The following is a 9,494-nucleotide window of genomic DNA, read 5'->3' as shown; positions in this document are numbered from 1 at the left end:
ACTTTATTGAACAGCAGGAAGTGAACAAAGCCGTAAGACCCGCCCTGAACACGACAGATGGCGCTGATTGGACGGTCTGTTTTTAAACTTTATACATAAAGAACATTTAAAATTAAAATGGCAGAAAACAACAACAACAACATGGCAAAATATTAAGTTTTAATTACATTTCAAAAGAAAGAAAAATACACAAGGTGACAATCTCATAGACAGCAATATAACATTTACTATATTCACCAATAGCAACGTACAGTCAAGTGAGTCTTATTTATACAGCACATTTAAAACAACTGGGAGGGAGCCAAAGTGCTTCTGGTAGAAAAGTAAGAATGGTGCTGTGAATCAACTTAACGAGTTTGGAATATTGAGCTTAAAACCCTACAGTCTTATTTTTGGTGTGGATTTAACTGAGTAATTAAATATAAATAATGACTATAAAAAATATTAAGGCTAAGACACGACAGTATTATTTAATTATGGTGATTAACCTCAATAATTTAAATATTAGGACTAATTTGCTACAATACTGTGAATTATGGATATTAACCTCACTAATTTAGAACTAACTTTAAAAAATATACATGAGAACCCAACAAACAAAATGCTAAAAAGTTAATAATGAAGTCTGCAACGTTTGGTTGCATCTTCTTCCATTTGCACAAGTATGTATAGTATATGTAAGTATACGATAATCAGTGACTTTGAGGTAGCTGTATACTGCAGTGGTAGAGGTGCAGAAATGAAGGATTCGAATTTTAAAAAATCAAAGTAAAATCTTTTTCTCTGAAAAGGCCTGAAATATGGTAACTTCCTGTGATATTCCTAAGATGGATGTTTTTCAGTTTAGGAAGAAACAGGACAAGATGTGCCGAAGGTAAAGGTTCTTTGAGTTTGAGTCATGAACTAAAATGCTTTAAACATGCTTTGCATCTACAGGTCACAATTTAATATGTTTCATTGGCATGGATATCAGGTTAACTTTATTGCCAAACCATCAAGTATAGTGTAATTTAGACAAACAAACAAATCCAAAAACAATTCATTTTTTACTTGTGTTATTAGTGTGACTGGTGATATTTAAACAAGATTTAAAGCTGGAATTATGAAATAGTATACTTAATTCATTTTTTTAATGTAAAAGTTGCTTGTTTTCTACGATGTTCTAAAACTTTTGTACAAGTGACACTTTAAAAAACTTTTATCCAGCTGTAACCATCCTTATTTCTTTTTTCATTCTCCCCCCAGTATAGAATAAATGTACAGAAAAGATGGATATACATTTTAAGCTTTTAAGTCAAAAAGTGGTGCAAGCAAAGCATGCAGTGTGAAATAACGATATTAAGAGATACTGTGAAAAAAGTGTACTAAATCAGTCCAAAAATATTCCTTGTGGTATATTCTGGAGAAAACACACTGAAATAAGTAGGAGGTGCTCTTCTTGATCTCACCTGTAATCCACAGGTCATTCAGTATTAAGATTACATCTTTAACAGAATGATTTGCCTTGGTTGTCATACCTTTTCCCAACACAAATCTCCCGAGTTTCATGCCAATGAATGGCACTGAAGACCACAGACCCGAAATACTTGGATGATGGAGAAGCTGCTGTAGCTCCTCGGTGCGTGTGCGTGCGTCCTGGCGCGGTGACGTCTCCGTCCCAGAATGCAGTCTGGTAAACAGACATGGAAGCACCAGGTGAAGACCTCCACAGAGGCTGAGCACTGCACTCGCTCTTCCCAACCGTCTTCTGTCTCCTTCGCCCAGTGCATCCAGTTGATATATATCAGCCCGGTGTCACATTTAAGTCTACAGCATCCGGAGCCTCGGTAAGAGTGAAGTTGTTGTCGATATGTGACGACGGCCAATGACTTCTGCTGTGCTGTCAGGCTTCTGCCAGCTTCCTCGCTAACGCTAGTCATGGCTGGCTACAGGCTGCAGCTAGCAGGCTAATGTAACAGTTAGCCACCACTGCTGTTTAGTTACGTTTGTACCAGTCACAGACCCACACTGGATGCAGCCTGTTTTCGTGACACAACTCAAATCATAGACATGCGCCGTTTTTTCACACGTCCCGTTTCCCATTAATGTTTACTTTGTCTTGTTTGTATTTGAGCACAAAAAAATATTACGATAGTGTTGTAAGTGTCAAGTAGAGGTGGGAGCAACGCTAGCCAATGAAACTGCTGCCTCCTGTGGGTCTCTGCTAGGTGCTGTTAGCTTGCTGTCAGAATTGCACCTACTTGTCAAAAACAAGTGCTTTGTTTCTAGAGGAATTACATAATGAAGTGTTTTTTTGCCACTCATGGCCTTTGACACACTGCTTTCATAGAGCCCAAACAACAATTGAATTCAGGCTAAACTTGAGGTATTGATATGCTTAAATTACAGGATAGCAGACTGTCTGACGAAACGGTGTTACATTGCAAACAATACATTCAGTCTAATGTGACAGCCATGGAAATGTACCAGTGAAGCGACAGTTCAGTCTGATCCTAAACTGATTCTCATTGGAATGGAACTGTGATCATCAGTACACATCATTTCATAAATAACAGTTTGATCATATTGTGTTGTACTGTCGCCCTTTGCTCTTCCAAATTACTTGTATTTTCATTATAACTAACAAATGGACTTGTAAGGAGCTGTACTTGATAGAATCAGTTAACAGCAGACAATTATTAATTGCAACGAGTGTCAATTTATTGCATGCAATTTATGCATTATTTTCCATGCAATGTTTTTAATATTGGCAAAAAAAAATATTACTTCCATTGATTTAGCCCCTCAGAACTCATCCCTGGGTGTGATGTGTTGAAGCTGGTTAAAGTAAAGAATCCCTTCCTACCTGAAAATGGCTTAGCTGTAGCTCTACACCGTTGCTTCGTCTAGAACGCGCAGATTTATGAATTCTTCACGTCTCCACGCTCACGGCAACTGGAGCACACCGGCTAAATTACGACTCTGCTCAAACACTGTAAAACTACTCTACGCTACACAGTGGCAAGTTGTGACACTGGAGTCTCTCAGCCATAAATGTTAGAATTGGAGACAGATTCTGAGGAAGAATAATGATACAGAAAACCCCACCCTGCAAAAAAGATTAGCTTGGTTCCTGAGATTTATGTATAAAACCCTGAAAGTTGGAATTCATGTTTTTGAGGCTGTTGTCGGCATGCTGCAGTTTCAAGCAGGAAATGTTCAGCCATGGCATTGACTCCTTAGTTCAGTTATGATGCGTCTTCAAGCATATATAAAAAACAGCATGTAGACATGTTAACAAAGTAAAATACTTGATTTTCTCTGGAGGAAATCTTTAATATTGTGAGATTGATTTCAACCATATCACCCACCTTCTATAATATGTGGAAATGATATACTGGACACAACCTGGCCACTGTATTCATCTGCACTGTTTTAGAGCAGCCACCGTTTACCAACAAACTTTCAGTTGCTTCATGGATCTGATTTGGAATTTGGGCTTGTGGTTGTGAAATTACTTACTTTCACCTCAGCAGTGCGGTTTTTAAGAAGTCAGATGGCGACATCCTTTTTGTAGTGACAAACAGTGTGTCAAAATGAGAGAGTAGCTGTGAGGTTAAAGTTCTGAGTTTCAGCTCAAAGGACGTTTGATGGTACTCATATTATTATTTTGTGAAATAAACGGGAACAGCAGACCAATTTGTGCAATGCTTTTTTAAGACAGTACGGGCTGCACTGTAAATTTAATCGTAGAAAGTCAAAATATCTGCACAGTTTACCCTTGCTGTAGATTTACGGTCATAGGTCGTAACAATGATCTATGACTAAGAAAAACTTTTGAAAATGTTTGTATGTTTACCAGTGAACACCTGAGACTTTGACCAGGCAGCACAACTACTTTAAAGACATTTTAACTAAAAAGTTGAGCGGTCCAGATTTCTTTGAAGCATAATTACCAAAGGATTTCGTGCCTCTGAAAGCACCGGTTAACAAGCTAAAGAACAAGTTGTACTGCTTTGCACTTGAAGTGGTTTTTTTTTTACATTTTAGAAGCATAGCACCTCTCTAGGTGTAGTTACTGACATTGATATTCACTGCATTCAACGTAGGTTTTCCAGTGCCAGAGCCTTGAGAGTGTGCATTCTGGCTCACTGGAATAACTACATGGAACAAGATCATTATTGATATTTTAGATTAAATATTTTAGTTTAACCTTTTATTCTACAATATAACAAGTCAAACTGTTTGAGGTGAAAAATTGCTTGATTTTAGGTGCATGATAATTACGGAGTCATTAGTTAGTTGAGTCATTGACTAATGATGTAAATATGCTGTAATATGCCTTGTATCAGTTTAAACAACAAAAATAATGGTGAAGTCTTTTAAATGCATTAGTGTGGGTCTGGAGGGGACGTGAAAGAGGGTGTTTTATGATTGGATTACTGCACTGTGGTGGAAATCTCCAAGATAAGGCCCAGGAAAGACAATGTTACCCTTTAGACATATCTACTAATTTCACTGATTAACTATATCAAGAAACAGCACCACAAAGACTGACTCGTCTTCCCTTAATGCTTGGTGGTCTGTGTGTGTGTGTGTGTGTGTGTGTGTGGGTGTGGGCTTGTGTGTGTCTTCAGATTTCCTCTCCAGTGTGTGCGCCCGCCAGCAATCACCCAAACTGATGAGGATCGGCTGATTGAGTTAAAAATATTTTCCTTGTTTCTTATTTTGCCAAGGTAAGCCCTCACAACTATGCATTATGAAACTTTATTGACAATTTATGTTTCCCTATAACTGTACATCAATCATAAGAAGGCGAATAGCACTTCCAGACGTCTACAGCTGCCATTCATTCGTAAACATACTGGAGTTCCGTATAACGATTGTGCAGCAATAAACACATAAACTGTGATTTCCCAAACAAACACCAATATTTGTTGATTTGTTTACCTGTTGTTTTTTCAGTTAGTATTTTTTTTTTTTATTATTTCCTTCAAGTTATGTAAAACACACGTACAACAAAGTCTTTTTTTCCCCCCCGGAAATTACAACTTGACGTACAAACAACACAGACTAGTTGCTCATATATATATATGTTGTTAACTGATTATAGCAGCTCTGCTATGCTTGCATCTTTTTATTTTCGCTTATCAGATTACCTCATAATCAATCACTGATTAATGATCGAAGTTAAGGAAACATAGTGTGTTTTTCCACATGTTGATAAAAACAGTTTTTAACCAGTGACACTTAATGTTCACCATAAGGTTGTCTCCGTTACATTACCAATCTGAAGAACGGATAGACACCACGTTGCTTGATTTTTACAGCAAACGAGCTGCAGTCTTTCATGTTAAATGACCTGTAACATTATTCATCTCTTTACGGCAGTTTTACTTCAAAAATAATTCTCATAACTGTTCTGCATGATAGCGTAACTTGTTCAATATAATAATTAGAAACAGCTGCTCAGCCGGAACACGTCCACAAATACGGTTGGGTCAACTTTATCGGTCTTAGAAATTATACTCTAAACTTACTCTTAAATGTATTTATACTCTTCATCACTTTAATTTACATGTTGCTGGGAGTGTGTAATCAGAGTCCTGCTGCTTCTGAACGTTAGCAGCATTAACAGTTAGAACTGTTGTCTGCTGACAGACATCCTGCTGGCATGTTTGAGTGTTTCAAATGTTGGTTTAGCATTAGCATGGCCCTCAGGTAGCTAAACTAAACGGCTGCCAGACACCTTTTTTCATAACTCTATGTAGACTTTATCAGTATGGCGGGCACAGTTAGGAGTTAGACAGCAGCAGGGAGGTGTGCTGGTTTTATGCGACCCTTACGGGTGGTCAGCAACCACACCTGTAACTCCATGTCATTGAACAGTAGCCTGGTGGTGCGACAAAGTACCTCAGCAAATCTACAATATATCTTGTGACATGCATGTCCCTCGTATTCTGTCTCATTGATTGATTTATTGAGAACAGTTAATAACTTAACAATGAATCGTTATCATTCCTTCTCCGGACCCATCCCAGACCGGCTGGGCAGAGTCACTGCTATTCAGTGTGGATAGTCTAATATTAAATTATTAATGTGTCATGAAATGGGTAGGTAGTGATGGCTTGGGGGCCATGGGGTGATTATAGTAAAAAAAAAAAGACTAACCATATAAAAAACAACCATAACAATGAAAAAAAATTCACAGGTTCTTTAAATTTATGGTGTTTGTGAGACGGGTAAGTTCCAAACACTGTGAAAAACACTTAGTGAGCGAGTCTCTTGAAAAACAAACTGTTAATTTTTTGTGTCATTGTGGAAGATACTTGTGTTGGATCAGATGTTTGTTAGTTGTCGATGTTACGCTGATGTATGTATGACTGATTTAATAGGGGGAAAGACCCCTGTAGAATATTGTGTGTTGAACCATTGTGTAAAACACTACAAACCTCATGTTTAAATAGTTTAAAAAAGAAAATAGTGAAACTCTAAAAATTGTCAACTTCAAACTACTGAAACAGCTTCTGGCATTAAGCTTGTTCTGTCAGCTCACTCAGTCGCTGTCGATATCTATATAAATATTGAAAGTAAAATGTAGTTGTAATCAGGTTACCTTATGCTATATTATTTTCTTCTATTTGGGTTCAATCCTCAGTTTTAAATCTGTTGGCTCCGGTAAATGATACAAATACAAACCTCAAGCGCTTCATTAAGACGTCAAAGGTGTAAATATGTGTTTTCTACAGTGTGTGTGTTTTGACCATTTTAACGGTTCCCTATAGTAGCCCAGCTTCATTATGTAAGCTGCAGACTGAAAGTCAAATTCATCATAATGTGAATCTTAGCAGCTACACTTTCTAAGTCAATAGTGAAGTTACCAATGTTTATACCTCTTTGAACAGTTGGATCCAGTGGATCAGTTTGTGACAAGGGTGTGAGCATTTGCAATGAACATGGCTTGTGGAAATAAAACAGAATTTTTTTTCAGTGAGAAACTGGCAACATCCTCAAGATGAGCATTTTAATTTGAATGGCTAATTTTAGAGTTTGTTTAAAGACAAAGCCAAAGTTTCTGAACTGTACACTTGAAACTAGCAACAGAGGGCCACGATCCTTTTTGCTCAGGACTCTTCAGGGTGCGTGCCAAACAGGAATACACATTTAACTTTTATGCCATTTATTAGGAGGACTTTTTTTTTGGACACCCTCCATTTGATATCAGAAAAACAGTGTTGAAGGATGCTTACACTGGCCCTTGTTATTCTGTCAAACTGACGGATGGTTGTGTCTTAAGAATTTCAGATGGGGGGGAGTGGGGGGAGGTTAGACAGAATCAAGCACTGCATCATTCATATAAAAGAGGAAGGACAGCAGCAGATGTTTTCTTGCTTGTTGACTTTTGTCAGTTGAATATGTGCATCACTGGGGTGGAGCAGAAATGTTAGATTTCGAAACTGAAAGTAAAAGAAACTTGGCTGTTAAAAGCTGGCAACATCTGAAGGGATTAGAAGTCACAGGGAAACACAGGTTGAAGTCAGTTCTAAATCTCTTCAAGTTCTGCAATAATATATGTTAGAAATTCAGTTTCACTTTACTGTAACCTATATAATTGGAATCTGCGTTTATGTCAAAGGGATACACTGTAAAAGTAACTGCTGAGCTCTGAATATCACATCAATGTGTATAAATGTGTTTCTCATATGTTCTTGCATGTCTGAAAGTGCACATTCAAAACATGATACAAAACGTAAATTAATATTATATAAGAGCATTGCACTGGTAAGTCTACATATACTATGACTTATCACGAGATTGATTGTCACATCTTTGTCACATGTTGTTTTGCACATTCAGCCAACAGTATGCTGGTTAATATCTACATGATAAACATTTCCTAGAATTCAAGATCTTGTTGAAGGCATTCACGAGTGTCATACACACACAGGTCTTTGGTAAGGTTACCCTGTCTATGTTAAGAAAAATTCAAAACAAGCTGTACAGTCCTGCCAGTGAGTTTGTTTTTGTATTTAAAAGCCAAACTAATTTCAAATCACAACCAATGTCAAGTTTTCTCTAATAACAGTAAGTGATTGTATGTTCAAACTGCTTTTATAGAGAACATAGGAGAGAGACAGTGAATTTTCACAACCTGGCCTTAAATATTCTATGCAGCTTTGCAAGGAATCCTTACATACAGCTGTGTGCTCTCAGACTAATAATAGAATTCACAACAGTAACCCTGCTATAGGGCAATATGATTGGCTCTTTTTACTATAAAATTGTATATATATATATATATGTGTGTTTTATGTATATGTGTATGTACATGTGTGTGAACCAGAGCTTATCCATGTATACTAACCAAGTAATAAGTCAGCCAGCATCACATATTTATGGGTGGCAATTTAAAGGAAAAATCAACATAAAGTTTCCTAGTAAGCTGTTAGAAAACCATTTGCTGCCAGAACAACTTCACTGTGCCTTGACATTGATTCTCCAATTCTGCAAAGTGCCACTGGAGGGATGAACATCATTCTTCTAAAAGATATTCTCTCATCTGGGGCTTCGTTGATGACATCAGTCCAAAACTTTGTATAGGAAGATAGGGAGATGTTTCCTCATTTGGTGTTTTGAACGTGGTGGCAAAGAGCGCTGTCTAAAACGTCAGTCTGGGCCGAGATCTAGTTACTGTAAAGGCTTCAGCGTGCGATTCACATCATTTTCATGCTCATCAAACCATCCGGTGACCCTTGGCGCTCTACGGATGGAGATCCTGGAAGAGAATGTTTCATCACACATTCAAGAACAGCTTTGTATTGATTTGCGGTGACCTTTCTCGGTAAGGGGTCAAGTGGACCCCAACCATTCCGAGCAAAAAGCCCCACTACAGCCACCAGATCGCCCTCACTGTAGGGGTCAAGGGTTCAGGTTTTTCCTTTGTATTTGTCACCTGTTCGTTTATAACTAGATTAAAGCTATTTAACCAGAAACCTTCAGATAAATTGCCCTTCAGCCAATGTATTCTATATATATGTTGCGTAAGCGCTGTACTTGTTGCTCGTCGAGTGGCAACACACACTGTTTTTATTTTTTTTTGTTTTTTTTTTTTGCTTTAATTTATTTATTTTTTTTAGAGGGGCGGGTGCGGTGAAACAACACGCGTTCGCTCGTGTCAATCAGTGAGGAAGTCCTCCTATCCCGAGCGCTACCAACGCTGACTCTTATGTTGTTACATTGTAGCGGAAAGAATGTCGGAAAGGGCCGAGGATGACGTCAGGGGGGAGCAGCGCCGAGCGGCCAGGCAGCAGCTGAAGCAGCAGCAGATCCAGCGGGGAGAAGGCTCCACAGCAATGGCGACTGTTGCGGAGCGGAGATCATTGCCTAGTCCAGAAATAATGCTGGGACAGCCTTGGAGCAACTGGGTCGACGCCGCCAAACTCCACGGTAACGACGGTGAGTTCCCTAGCGTCCCGAATGTGCGCGACGAGGCGAGGTAGAGCGCGACAGTTGCC

The sequence above is a fragment of the Stegastes partitus genome, unplaced genomic scaffold (assembly GCF_000690725.1).
Source record: "Stegastes partitus isolate 25-593 unplaced genomic scaffold, Stegastes_partitus-1.0.2 Scaffold743, whole genome shotgun sequence".
NCBI classification, from domain to species: Eukaryota; Metazoa; Chordata; class Actinopteri; family Pomacentridae; genus Stegastes; species Stegastes partitus.
Note: the sequence above shows the minus strand (reverse complement) of the source record.